Source organism: Dipodomys merriami, unplaced genomic scaffold, assembly GCF_024711535.1.
Source record: "Dipodomys merriami isolate MVZ:Mamm:240054 unplaced genomic scaffold, mDipMer1.0.p SCAF_8, whole genome shotgun sequence".
Taxonomy (NCBI): domain Eukaryota; kingdom Metazoa; phylum Chordata; class Mammalia; order Rodentia; family Heteromyidae; genus Dipodomys; species Dipodomys merriami.
In genome coordinates this window covers 62,304,331-62,319,487 of record NW_027206401.1, presented here as the reverse complement: position 1 = coordinate 62,319,487, position 15,157 = coordinate 62,304,331, and the positions used below count along the sequence as shown (strand labels likewise).

The following is a 15,157-nucleotide window of genomic DNA, read 5'->3' as shown; positions in this document are numbered from 1 at the left end:
AGATTATATAATTTCTGCCAGGGGCCAGTGACTCATGCCTACAATCCTAGCTACTTAGGAGGCTGAGATAAATCTATGAGACTTATCTCCAATTAACCAGGAAAAAAGCCATGTGACTCTGTATATCATCTTTATAACAACAATTAAAAAATTAAAATCACAAAAAAGACATGTGAACACAACACCAGAGTGCCAGACTTGAGGGAATAAGCTAAGAAATAGCACCCAGGCCTTGAGTTCATACCCCAGTATCGACACAAAAAGATAAATAAGTAAAATAAAAAGTTTTCAGGTACCTCAATTTCACTAGACAGACCAGTTTGTTTTCACTGCACCTGCTACCACAGAAGGGAACTGATTAATCCCTTCCTGGTGTTGCTCACTTGGTGAGAGGGGCCAGGGGGTGCTATGAAAGAGCAGACAGAATCACAGGAAAAATGGAAGAAGGAGAAACCAGCCAGCCTCACAGGGGAAGGTCAAGGGTCTAAATGAGAGAGTTGAGTCTGTGGTTGGACTGTCTATAGCAAAGTACAGCAAACACTGTCCCAAAGGATTGCATAAAGTCTTATATTGCTCTCTCCAAAACAGCCAGAACAGAAGCAGCATAGTTCTTGGGAGGAAGGACGCAAGGAGCATAGGTTCTCTCCACTGGTTCACTAGATGCAAATGCAGGAGAGACAGGACCCCAGTCCTGGCAAAGCCAGCTGCCACAGCCCCCCTGACTCCCAGTGTTCAAACAGGGGAGCAGCTGCACTCAACACCTCCAAGTCTCCGAGTGAGCTCCAGAATAGCAAAGTGATTCAGAGATTAGGAGCACAGGCTGCGGAGCCCAGCTGCCTGGACTCTGCCCAGCTCTGCCACCTGCTTGCTGGGAAGGGACAGAAGATAGGCCCCTCCATCTCCCTTATCACTAAAACAGAGTGGGGGTGGGGGGACATCTGCTGCGTGGGGATGTCAGTCCTTCCTGAACGACAGGTACCATCATGCTGATTCTAATTGGGGTAGAAAGAGTGAGAGACTGAGATTCAGAGACTTCAGTTGGAGTCCTTGTTCCACGTCTGCCTCTTCCCAAGTGACTCGGGAGCAGAACTGCTGCATGCAGAAGGCATCCACGGATACTGAAAGGCAGGCAAGCAATGATCTGGGGGCTCAGCTCACTGGACACCAGAAATCCAGACACTGGAAGACGTGGAAAGAATCCATCTCCGAGTTCCAGACCCAACACCACCTGCACAGGACTCTGCAAGTTCTTCCCAGTGACTTGGGCAGGCACTAGATGGAGCCTTGGATGGAAATGATAACCACACAAAAGCTTCCAATGCAAGTCAACAGTGGGGACCCCTCTCCTTGAATAGGAACTTATGGGGGGAAAGCCCAGATAACTGTGGATTTTCAATCTCCCCAGAAAATGTGGATCCAAAGAAGGGTGTGGAGAACCAAACTCAGTGGTCCCATGGCTCCTCTCAGATGATGTCAGGTCCCCAAATGAGTCTACACACTTCCGCTCTCTTCAGCTTCCTTCCAGGTAAGGAAGCCAGGTCTAAAACTATGGAGCCATTGAGAGTGTGGAATTCATGGCTGCCACCTGCTTACCGTCAGACCCAGCGCAGAAGTGCCAAGAAAGCTAGGAAATCTTACCAAAGTCTCAGAGAACACTGAATGAATGTGATCAATTGTTAATGGCTTCCCTCTAAGAGGCATTAGCGGAAGACTAATGTGAAAATTCTCTCTCCATGTTGTTGCCAAGAAAAAATGTCGAATAATTGAAGGAGAAAACAAACAAACAATACTTCCAGAAGCCAACCAATCAAGACCTTGGGCTCCAACAGATAGAACACTAATGGTTTTCTTTCCTCTTTTCACACCATTAGGTCTTTCTCCAAAGAAACAGGAAAGGATAGAGAGAAGTATGAGTTTATTACAAGAAAAAAGAGAGATCACGTGAATGCAAAAGAAGACCTTGATGAAATTTAATACATCTCTGCCATAAATTGTTTCCCCTGGTCTGAATTACACAGCTCAACACTGCACATTTGCTTCAGAAGATTGTTAGCCTATTCATGGAGCAGGAGTACAAGTCCTGTGCATTGACTAATAATAAATGGGGATGTGTATGCACTGGGAGAGGATTTAGGGTGTGCCTGTATGGTGGTGACAAGATACTCTTTAGGGGTACTGAGTTTCAAACTTAGGGCTTCCTCCTTGCTAGGCAAGTACCCTACCACTTTAGCTATGCACTCCTAGTCCTTTTATGCTTTAATTATTAGTTTTGGATAGGGTCTTGTACGTTTTGCCTGGAGCTAATCTCATACCACAATCCTCCTATCTATACCTACTGAGTAATTGGAACTACAGGCATATGCTACTGTGCCTGATTGACAATTTTAAACTCGTAGAATTTCTCAGAGTCTAGAAATTCATCCTGCTATCTGTGCTCATTCCACATGGAGCATGCACTTTCTTAGCATTATTTCTGGCCACTGGCATAAGAAAAGCCAAACTGGTATCTATACCAGCAAAATTTCACTAGAGCTGTTTGGCTTCTCCTTCAGATAATCTGGAAGTTAAATGCCAGACATTTAAATAGAATTGTAAAAAAAAAAAAAATACTATTCCAAGTTGGGTGCTTGTGGCTCACACCTGTAATCCTAGCTACTCAAGAGGCTGAGATCTGAGGATCACAGTTCAAAGTCAGCCCAGGGCAGGAAAGTCCATGAGACTCTTATCTCCAACCACCAGAAAACCAGACATGGTGCTGTGGCTCAAGTGGTAGAGTGCTAGCCTTGAGCTGAAGAGCTGAGGGACAGAGCCCAGGCCCAGAGTTCAGGCCCAGGACTGACCAAAAAAACAAAACAAAACAAAAAACCAGTACTAGTACAAAAGATGGAAAGAAAGAGGGGGGGAGGAAGAAGGAAGGAAGGAAGGAAGGAAGGAAGGAAGGAAGGAAGGATGGAGGGAGGGAGGGAGGGAGGGAGGGAGGGAGGGAAGGGACTTAAATCTGAGTTTTTCGCACAGTGACAAGAGAATTGCCTACTGTGTAAAAGGTCCTCTCAAGCCCCAGCACCTAGTACCAAGTACCAAGATAGACAGACAGACAGATAGATAGAGAGACAGACAGACAGACAGATATGATATGATATGATATGATATGATATGATATGATATTTAGACAGACAAAGAGGCAGATAGAGACAGGCAGACAGGCAGGCAGGCAGGGCATCTCCTGGAGTCCTGCAGTTACTATGAGAAACAGCATCATCCACATCAAGTGCTTAGCACCATACCTGGCACACAGTCATATTCAGTGTATAGTGTATCATCCATTATGCTCTCTTGGCTGTGGGGTGCCACATGGAGAGCATGAACCAGAAAGGCCAGGCGGCCCAGGCATAGGAAAGGAAAAACCCGACCCTCTTCCCCTGTGACTGGCTTCCTCAGTGAGCACTCTCCCTCATGGTGGACAGGAAGAGCTTAAGTCTGCAAAAATCTTTCCAATCAACAAGACAAGGTGCAGTAACTCCATTGCCTTGGTAACATCAGCAATCTACTCTTTTCAAACGTATAAACTCTGGTCTCACATCTTTAGAATGTTTTCGTTGGGGGTTGGTTGTTATTTTTTCTGTGCTGGGACTGGGGCTTGAACTAAAGGCCAAGGTGCTGCCCTGAGCTTTTGCACTCAAAGGTGGTGCTCTACCACAGGAGCCATAACGCCTCTTCCAGCCTTTTAGGAGGTTCATTGGAACAAATTAATGAGGGTCTCGGGGACTCTCCTGCTCAAGTTGTCTTTGAATTGCCATCCTTAGAACTCAGCCTCCTGATTAGACAGGATTACAGGTGTGAGCCACAGTGGCCAGTCTTCCTAGACAATTATTTGATAAGGAATGCATTTGGTTACCTCTGCTGTGTTCGTTTCAGGACTTTCTTACACCTCTCCTTCACAAAGACAAGGTGCAGGTTATTTATTTATTTAAAGTAATTTGGAAGGCCTAGCGCCAGTGGCTCACAACTGTAATCCTGGCTACTGAGGAGGCTGAGACCTAGAGGATTGAGGTTCAAAGTCAGCCTAGGCAGCAAAGTCTTGGAGTTCAGCAAAATGCCAGACTGAAGGCATGTTTCAAGTGGTAGAGTGCCAGCCATGAGCTAGAAAGCTGAGCAAGTGTGAGTGAGGCTCTACACACACACACACACACACTCATCTATTTAGTTAGATGATTACCAAGCAAGGAGAAAGACTATTTTCAAATGCAGACATGTAAAGTTTTTCACTAGTTGAAATAACAATTGTCATTTTCATGGTTTTTGTGTAAGTAGGTAGGTAACTGCATTTAAGCAAAAAACGAAAACTTCTTAAACCTTAGGGGCTCAATGAAAGTCAGATCACTCAAGGTAAATTCAGCATTAACTTTAAAAATTCTTTTCAGTGTGTCTTCCCCAGGCCTCAGAAACACATAAATCATCCAATATGATTCACATTGACACCATTACCCAAAAAAGGAAAAGCAACACAAACCTTCTTTTGATTTCTCAGTGCTGCTGTGGCTGAGAAGAAGCACTCAGGGAGAGAGACACCCAGTGCTGCTTAGCAGGGCTTGTTCCTCTGCTTCTCCACCCAGAGTTTCTCAGGTTCTGCAATCAGGGAGCTACCAGCCCATTAAATCTGTTTGATTCATGTTTGACTTTCCCTCTAAGTTCAGCCACAACAGGCTGCCTGGACTTAGAAACTGAGCTCTCCGGCTATGACCACAAAGATCTACGAGCTCTATTCTGCCTGCAGCTTTTTCCCTTCTCAAATTAGCTACTGAGGAACATGGACCATTTAAGGAAAAACGAGAAGGGAACACAGTAGATTTTCGTGAGGTTCTTATAGTTTTCCACTAGAACCTTAATAATATATTCTCAAAGAACTAGTTCCTTTCTTCCTTCTCTCTTCTTTTTTCTTCTTTCATTCTCTTTTTCTTCTGCTTTTCTGTATTCCCTTCCTTCCTCCCTCCTTCTCTCCCTTCTTTGCTTCCTTCCTACCCCTTCTCCTTCTCTTACTTCTTTCCTTTATCCCTCCTACTTTCTTTTTTCCTTCCCTTCCCTTTCTTTCCCTTTCCTTTTCTCTCTCTTTTTTCTTCCCTCCTTCCTTTCCAGAATATTTTCACTGGAGAATGTTAATTCCAGAACTCAATTTGCCTTGTCTTTTAAAGACTTTCTTTCAATTGAGTAAACTAAAAATAAAATTGACAGGCCTTGTCCATAATTATCATACATAAGATTTATTGCTACTAAAGCTGTTAAGAAATGGCCTTACTTATTCTGGATGATTTATGCACTTTTGTTAAATTAAGCATACAGAATATTATGCATCCAAGCACAGAAACAGAGATCTTTATGATATAACACACTTTTTTTCTTTCTAAAATATATTTGTCATTTTTAAGAATTGATAGAATTAAGAATAGTGAATGGAAGCTGGGTCCTGGTGGCTCACACCTGTAATCCTAGCTAGTCAGGGGGCTGAGAGCTGAGGATCACAGTTCAAAGCCAGCCCAGGCAGGAAAGTCTGTGAGACTCTTTTTTTTTTTTTTTTTTTTATGGTCCGGTCGTGGGGCCTGAACTCTGGGCCTGGGCACTGTCCCTCAGCTCTTCAGCTCAAGGCTAGCACTCTACCACTTGAGCTACAGTACTACTTCCAGGTGTTTTTTTTTTTCTGCTTATGTGGTGCTGAGGAATCAAACCCAGGGCGTCATGCATACAAGGCAAACACTCTACCACTGAGCTACCTTCCCAGCCCTCCGTGAGACTCTTATCTCCAATTAACCATCAGAAAACTGGAAGTGGTGCTGTGGCTCAAGTGGTAGAGCACTAGTCTTACGCTGAAGAGCTGAGGGACAGCTCCCAGGCCCAGAGTTCAAGCCTCACGACAACAAAAAAATAATGAATGGAAAGAATTCATTTTTAGCTAGGCACTGATGGCTCACACCTGTAATCCTAACTACTCAGGAGGCTGAGATCTGGGGATCAGGATTCAAAGCCAACCTAGACAGGAAAGCTTCCGTGAGATTCTCATCTCCAATTAACCACCAGAAAACAGAAAGTGATGCTGTGGCTCAAAATGGTAGAGCACTGACCTTGAGCAAGTGCCCAGGCCCTGAGGTCAAGCCCCATAATCAAAAATAATAACAACAAAAGAATTTGTTTTTGTTTGGTCAGGTTGAAGTTAGTATGACATGACTGTTTGGGGTCTTTTTAAACTTTTCTTGTTTTGTTTTTGTTTACTTGAAGTTGGCCTCCCTGAGCTTTTGTGCTCAAGGCTGGTGCTCTACCACTTGAGTCAGAGATACATTTTTGGCTTTTTTGTGGTTAATTGGAGACAAGAGTCTCTTGGACTTTTCTGACCAAACAGGCTTTGAACCTCAATCCTCAAATCTCAGCCTCCTGAATAGCTAAGATTATAGGCGTGAGCTATCAGCGCCCAGCTGGGTCTTTTCATTTTTATCAGTTAGTAGGTCAGTAAAACAAAACAAATCATTTAAGGGAAGAAATAGAAAGACGGTAAATTTAACACAGTGTTCCGTCAGAAAAGTCTACATTGTATTTGTGGGCAAGATGGGAGGAGGAGACTGGGGGAAAGTGAAGGAAGAGGTGACATTTCACAAAACATACTCACTGCCTGCTTTACAAAATTATAACCCCTCAGCACAACACCTTAATAATAAACAATTAAATTATACATTTTTAATAAGTCTCCATTCTCTATACTACATATAAACAAACACACTTTATCTCTGAGTGCAAATATAGAGAACATGGAACAATCTATATTGTGAGTGATTGCTTATCCACTTTAATAATGCTTCTTTCTAGAAGACAGCATTCACTGATAAGGAAGGGCATGAAGCAGAAATTCCAAGCTGAATTATTGGCTGCCATTCAAAATGTGTGAGCTTCGAATACTCAGCTGCAAAGACTGTGCCAATCAACATTCCAAATTTAAAAGTGTGTTATTCTGTCTATCCTATGATCTGTGATACAGAATTCACAAATTATTGATATCCAAGATTTTGTCTTTCTTTTAAATTATCTTTAAGTAATTGTACAAAGAAGTTGCCATTCAACAAAGCAGTTTATGAATACAGTGCATCTAGGCCAATATTCCCCCTTTGAGAATGTGGGTTATATGAGATTTTTCTGTATATCAAACAGTAAAATAAATAATTGCACTAAAAATGTGGCAATAAAGCAATGACAGAATAATTTATTGAAAAATCTACCAGGGCTTGCATAGCATGCATGAAGCCCTGGGTTTGATTCTTCAGAAAAAAAAAAAAAAAAAAACAGGAAAAGCCAGAAGTGGTGCTGTGGCTCAAGTAGTAGAGTAATATCCTTGAGAAAAAGAAGCTCAGGGGCAGTACCCAGGCTGAGAGTTCAGGCCCCAGGACTGAAAAGAAAGGAAGGAAGGAAAAATGGAGGGAAGGAAGAAAGGAAGAAAGAAAGGAAGAAAGGAAGGAAGGAAGGAAGGAAGGAAGGAAGGAAGGAAGGAAGGAAGGAAGGAAGGAGGGAAGGAGAGAAGGAAAGAAAAGAAAAGAAGATAAATAGATCTACCAAGAAGCTACATATTTCTGTGTTTTTGTTTTTGCTTATTTTTTGTGCAGGTGCTGGGGCCTGAACACAAAGCCTTATGATCTCACTTAGCTCAAGGCCAGTGCTTTACCTTTTGAACCACATCTCCCACTTGCAGCTCTTTGCTTGTTAATTGGAGATAAGAGTCTCAGGGACTTTTCTGCTCAAGCTGGCTTTGAATTGCAATCTTCAGATCTCAGTCTCTTGAGTAGCTAGGATGACAGGCATGCCCAGCTCTGACAATTACATATTTCATTAAATCATTTAATCTTTGAAACAACTCTATGAGGAAATGGCATTACTAGCTTCATATTACCAATGAGAAAACAGGCTTGGAGAGTAATTTGCCCAAGGCTGCAGTGAGCTGATATCTGAAGCCAGGCTTTTCTCTGTTACCTGTGTTCCTGACTCCTCTTTCCATGAATGTAACCTTCTTGTTATAGCTTTGACTCTGATTCAAAGAAACAATATATGTTTATATTAGCTTATCTTTTGTTCTTTTGATATCTATATTAAAGAATAGTTACCTTATAAACAAAATCATTTCACAGACTTTTGGGGTTAGGGATGAACTGAGTTGGCCCTCTTCCATTGAACCATACCTCCAGCCCAGCTTTTTGCTGGTTATTTTGAAAATGGAGTCTAGCTAGCTTTTCTGTCTGGGCTGCCTTTAAACTATAGTCCTCCAGATTTTAGCCTTCTGAGTAGCTAGGATTACAGGTAAAAGCAACCAATGTCTGGCAACTTTGCAAGCTTATGTGTATGTTGCGGGAGGGAGGAGTCCTAAAAAAAAAAACGCAGAGTGTGGGTGCTGTCCCTGTGCGTTTGTGCTCAAGGATGGCACTCTACCACTTGAAACACAGTGCCATTTCCAGCTTTTTGGTGATTAATTGGAAACAAGAGTCTCAAAGACTTTCCTGCCTGAGCTGGCTTTGAACCTCCATCCTCGTATCTCAGCCTCCTGAGAAGCTAGGATTACAGGCAACTCTGCAAACTCTTTGACATTATTAATTTTTTTGTGTGTTTAAATAGCTCTCAACGTCACTTTAACCCCCTCCCCCAATAACTTTAAAGACACAAGGACGGATGAGTGATATTTTGTATCAAAGTCTATAATTTACTAAGTATAGGCTGCCTGTTTTCTAAAGAAACCCTCACCTGCCTACAAGGAAAACCACAATTTGAGGGCACCAATGGCTCACACCTATAATCCTAGCTAGTCAGGAGGCTGAGATCTGGGGATTGTGGTTTGAAGCCAGACCAGGCAGAAAGTCCACAAGACTCTCATCTCCAATTAAGCACCAAAAAAATCCAGAAGTGGAGTTGTGGCTTAAGTGGTAGAGCATGAGCCTTGGCCAAAAAAAACTCAGGGGCACTGGCCAGGCCCTGAGTTCAAACCCCAGGATCAGCACACACACACAAAAAAAAGAAGAAAGAAAAGAAAAAGAAAAACACAATTAGAATTCACAAGCCCCGGAGTTTCTCTTTTAAAGATTAAGTGAAAACTATAACTAAAGGAAAATTATTGTTGAAGAGATATGAGTTAACTATTTCATAAATCTGCTGGGGAAAAAATCTGTAACAATTCTTGATGAACAACCTCCTAAAAGAGTAATTTTAATCTCTTTGGATCATAGGGGATTTTTTCTTTTGGTGGAGACAGAAAACCTTGCTCCCAAAGTATCATTCCTGCTTTGTCTCACACAGTAAACCTAACAGATTTCATGAGCAACTGAAAATAGTACTAAGAAACACCTCACTTTTAAAGGGGAAAAGGAACCCTAACTTATTTAAATGTTTCCATGTTAAACCCCACAGATAAAAAGGGTTATGATTTAAATGAATTGTACCAAAAGTTATTACAAAAATCTGGCACTAAAAGATGAGAAAAATATATGGTTATAGCTGGGTTCCATTCATTGGCTTACACCTGTAATCCTAGCTATTTAGGGACAGTGCCCAGACCCCAAGTCCAAGGACAGGCACGATCTCTGTCTCTGTCTCTGTTTCTCTGTCTCTGTCTGTCTCTGTCTCTCTGTCTCTGACTCCATCTCTGTCTCTCTGTTTGTCTCTATCTCTGACTCTTTCTCTCTCTGCATGTACAGTTCTAAGTTTAGAGGTCTACATGTATTCACAGGAGATAGAATTTCTCTCTCATTTTTGAGATACAAAATCATCTCCACAATTAGGCTTGTGAATATGTTTACATTGTCTGCAATTTTTCTGTTCATAATAAAGTCACAAAGACTTTGTCTGAGAATTTGAGCATTTTTTTAGGTAAATAACCATCGCTTTCTTTTGTTTTCTGTGCAGGTATTGGGGCTTGAATTCAGGGCCTCCATTCTCATTTGCCTTTTTAGCTCAAGACTGGCAGGCTCTTATTTGAGCCACAGCATCACTGCTGGCTTTTTGCTGGTTCTTTGGAGATAAGAGTCTCTCAAAGCTTTCTTGCCTGGGTCAGTTTCAAACGGTGATCCTCAGATCTCAGCTTGCTGAGTAGCTAGGATTACAGGCGTGAGCCACCAGTGCCTGATTTTTCTAGTTTTCTTAATTTTATTTTCATCCATACTTTATCATACGTTCACCAACAGAAATCTAAAGCCACCAGTGTCGACAAAACAGACCCAAAGAACACAGCCCTGAGGTGCTGCAGAATCAAGTGGTGCTTAGGATCACACTGTACATACTTCATAAAACCATCCTGGACTTACGGAGACAAAGCCAAGTCCAAAATGCCCCAACTGTAACAGAGAACCACACTATGTAAACTGAGGAGTCACTTCCCGGAAGTATGGTCCAGAAAACCATCGTGATGGTGGAAGTCATCTACTCTTAAAGACTAGCCCAGGTGTTCAGAGGAATAGAGAGCTAGGCAGGGCCAGGCAGGGAGCATAAGGCCAGCACAGGTGGCACAGTGAACTGTTCTCTGGGATGGCCTATCGTCTGAATACCTAACGCCAAGACTAGACCTTGTGTCTGAATCGTGGGAGTGAGAGTGGAAAAGTGAACTCGTTGCCAGATGATGCAAGGCTTTCAAAATACCCAGCCCAGGTGGTTGGCAACAGCTTAGGGGTCCAAGAAGATATCTGAAAGGGAGACAGACCTGCAGGGCAAGGCAGTGGGAGAATTGGTCTCGTGATGCCAGGGCAAGATGACCTGACTCGCCCTAGGAGCAGCTGGGTTTCCACCCAGATGAAGGATACAGAGAACGGGCCATGGAACCTAACAACCCTTCTAGGGAACTAAAGTTCTCCCAATTGAGGGACTAGGAAAATAGATCATAAGAAGATTTGACTGTGGACTGCAGGAAAGCGTGTGGTTTAATGGAAGTGAGCAATTCTTGATTCTCAAGAAAAAAAATTCATGACTAGGTGCTTACTGGCTCAAGCCTGTAATCCTAGCTACTCAGGAGGCTGAGATCTGAAAGATAGCAGTTCGAAGCCACCCCAGGCAAGAAAGTCCCTGAGATTCTTACCTCCAGTGAACCAGTCAAAAGCCAGAAATAGAGGTGTGGCTCAAGTGGTAGGGATCCAGTCTTGAACTAATAAGGCAAGTGAGAGAGTATGGCCCTCAGTTAAAGCCCCAGTACAGGCACCTCCCCCACCCCTTCCCAAAAAATAGAAGAAGACACTTCACAATACTCAAAAATCCACTTCAGCAAACATCAGACTCTGCTCAGTTATCTAAAACCTATCCTTCTGACTCTTAACAGAAATTACATGCCTAAAACTAGTGGTAGATTTTGGCTTCATACATGCATTTATAAGCCAACAATGTGACCCGTCCTAGGGTAAAAACAAGAAAAATGTAAAGCATTTAGTTCTGACTTTTGAACTCTTTTCAAGACACTAATAGTTCATCTCCAGAAAAACAGCAGGAATTTCTTCTCCAGTCCCAAGGCGTCCAGTGTATACATTCATTTTAATTTGTACATACTCATTATGTATAATTATTCTCACTTTGTAAACTAATAAAATAATCAGAATTATGAAATACAATACTTATCAAAATGGGTGAATGATTTCACGTTGCTGAATCTGTGCTATATACATGATTTTTTAAATATGATTTTTTTTCACAATTACCAAAAAGGCTAGCACTTTTTTGCCTTCATTTTCTAGTGGTGCCAGGGATTGAACCTAGGGCTTTTTGTACATGCCAGCCAAACACCCTACCACTGAGCTACAGCCTAAGCTGTATTCACATGGGTGTTCATGTATTCTTCCTTGTCAATAATTTGTTCAACACTGCTCATGGGTAAACTCTATACTTGAATTGTCAAAATTGGCTCAACTGATTTCTTTTAAAATCGCCTTCCGCTTCTACTTGGACATTATCCTGAGGTTAGAGCATGCACCCTAAGTATCATAATCCCGTAAAGAAATATTACCTTCTTATGCAAATTCAGGCCATCTACAGACCATGAAGTGAAATCACTAACCATGTCACTGATATTCAGTCATATAACCTGCCAGATGCAATATGAAATTCTCCACTCAAAGCCATTCTGATAACATTGTCTAGTAAACTCATGAAAGGACAACAATAAACCAGTACAGGAAAAAAGGATTTCTTTTACACTAAGATATACACACTCACACACACACACACACACACACACACACACACACACACACACACACACACACACACACATCTGTGCGACTTAGGAAGGTTTCTCTTTTTTTTTTTTTTTAACCCTAATCAATTCAGTTCAAGATTTGAAACAGCAGAACCTTCTGTATGTATTTGAAAGAAATTACTTTATTTTAAAAATATATACATGTGGTCCTGAATAGCTATAATCAACTAGGGCAGAAGAAGTAGTAGCTCCACACCAGACATATTAGGAGCTGGCATTTGGGGTGAGAGTCGGCACGAGGTGTCCTGTGTAATGAGAGAATGAGGCGAAGGAAGAGATAAAGCAGCAAGCCAAAAAGCACAGCAGTACAAACATCCCAGGGACTTCCTCTCATGTAACCCACAAGCTGCTCCCCTATTTTCAATAAATGAACGACTATTTTCCTCCTAGAGCCTAACATCCGGGCCGTTCCTAGCGGTCCTGATTGAGAAAGGAACTTTGCAAGGGTCTCTTGTCCTATCTTGGTTACCTGGGGAAGAGCTACCAGCGGACAGAACTATTTTGACCATTATTAAGTCATCCCACAAGTCTATGGGAGCTCCAAAGAAACAGGCAGGATTCTGAGAAGCAGATGAAGTTCTTAATTAAAAAAAAAAAAAAGAATTCACAATGATAATAACTCCGAAAGGTGTGATCTGCATCATTAACACACAGGACGGCTCAAAGGAAAGGGAAGGGGGTTGGGGAGAAAGTCCTTCTGGTGGACACAGCCCTCTCTGACAACAAGAGGCTGTTTCCTTTGGTCTTACCTGCTAGCAGTTGTCTGAACCAAGGCTACGTCCTGGGTGGAAGTGGTTGGTTTCTCCTTTGAAGAACTTGTCACCGTGGCTCGTCCTACAGCCCCCAACAGAGAGGTTGAAGTCCTGGGACAGCTACCCAGCCCCACAAGAATAGAGAAGAGAGAGGGTTTCCCACTTGCTTTCCTAGGACTAGCCAACAACTGAGGTCATGCAGGAAAGAGGGCAAAAGGCAGCCGCCTCTCCCTGAAGCCTTCAAGTCCTGATCCACACAAATCTGAGCTGCTTCTCTATTCTCCCACCCAGACTTTTTGTTTGATAGGTTGTCCCCCCCCCCCTCTGTCCCTTCACTGTTGCTAGGTGCTGTTGGGTGCCGAGCTGAGGTTTCTCCTCTGGGGTTGTCTTCCCAGCCGGGTCTGTGCAGTGACTTGGCTGGAGCTGAGCTCGCTGCTTGCTATATTTAAGCAGTGTGCTCAGCGAGTCACGCCTGTCAACAGCTGAGAAGTTTCTAGCCGGCTCTCCTCAGTCCCTCAGCAGCTGAGTTATCACTGACCACCCTGAAAAGACTGTTGGAGGAACCGGCAGACCCTTTTAAGGACCTCTGGTCTCTCCCTAGAGGTAATTGCTGTTTGAAGCTCTTAGCTGGAGATGGTGATGGGGGAATTAGGTTTGAAAAATCTGAGAAGAAACAGAGCCGGCAGTTGTCTTGAGCAGAGAGCCATTTACCAAGGCAATATTCTTCTCAATTAGACGCTCCGCAGATAAGGCTTTGCAAGTGGTTTTAAAAAGGTTTTAAAAAAAACAAAAAGAGAGAAAGTGTTGGACAACTGTTGGGAAAGTTCACAGTAAGAGATCGTTTCTGAGCAAGGCACTTCCTCGTTCATAAAAGACTTGACCAGCTGAGTATCTGAATGCTATTTATTAAAAAAAAACAAAAAACAAAAAAAAAAGCCTAAAGAAGTGTCTGAGACTTTAGGATTTGGAAAGAAATAAGATGGGGGGGAGGGGGAATGTTGTCACTCAGGTGGCACATTCAAAGTAGCAGACTGGGAAGGAAAGCCGGCTACTCTGCCTCTCAGAAGCCCCACCTACCCTTAACCCTTCACCTCCCAAACCAGAGAAGCCTCAGGCTCGCCCTCAGCTGAAACATGAAGACAGTCAGAGACACACAGAGATAGAGAGAGAATAATCTCTTTCTATATATATGAGATATATATATCACAGAGATATACAGAAATAATTATATATCCATATCTCCACCTAAATAAATATAGTTATGTATATTTAATATATCTATTTATAATCTATATATAGATCATCTATTTATAGATAATCTATAGATACATATAAATATACATATATATCTAAACATTTAGAGATATAAATATGTATATATATTTATATGTATATATGTATATCTTCAGTCTATATCACAAAACAGCACAAATCTGCCAAGATGATGACTCAGAAAATAGGAAGGAGGGGAGAATGACAGAAGGGGGTGACCTTGATCAAGTTGCATTGTACACATAATTGACAAGTTGAATCGAATCTCCTTTGTACAACTACTTAAAGATAATAAAATACTTTTTAAACAATAGATTATGTATTCATTTCTTGGGACTGTTTTACTAATGACTTGTGGGCAATTAATAGCAAGAGAGATTGTATGAAGTCCTTTCAGTCACAGGTAAAGTAGGCAGACAAACAAATCATTATTGGTTAATAAACTAGAATATCATCCTTTAAAAAAATCTCATCAATAGCATTATAAATGTTGATACTCAATTTACCAAGTTAAAGATATTCTCTTTTTAAACCAAACCTGGTAGCACAGACCTGGGAGACTGAGATCAGACTGAGTAATAGCTACATAGCAAACCTGAATCAATCAGTCAATCAACTCTGTAATATTCTCTCTCTCTCTCTCTCTCTCTCTCTCTCTCTCTCTCTCTCTCTCTCTCTCTCTCTCTCTCTCTCTCTCTCTCTCTCTCTCTGTCTGTGTCTCTGTCTCTCTCTATGTGTCTCTTTCTGTCTCTTTATCCTTTCTTCTTTCCTTTTTTTTTTCTGTGCCAAGGCTTCAGGACCTCTTGCTTCTCAATTTCATCATTCATGGCTTGTGCTCTACCACTTGAGCCACCCTTACAGTCCAGCATTTTTCAGGTTAGTTGGA

The 15,157-nt window shown here is 42.1% G+C and overlaps 1 protein-coding gene across 5 annotated transcripts in view; it reads right to left on the bottom strand.

The window, feature by feature from the left end:
• The window catches only part of Filip1 (filamin A interacting protein 1), a 200,765-nt gene extending 187,383 nt beyond the window's left edge, over positions 1 to 13,382 (bottom strand). For all 5 annotated transcript variants that reach the window (XM_070010843.1, XM_070010842.1, XM_070010844.1 and 2 more), the window contains exon 1: positions 12,997 to 13,382. The gene's annotated coding sequence lies outside the window, so the exon portion shown is untranslated. The remainder of the gene's footprint in view (positions 1 to 12,996) is intronic.
• Between the last annotated feature and the right edge of the window lie 1,775 nt (positions 13,383 to 15,157).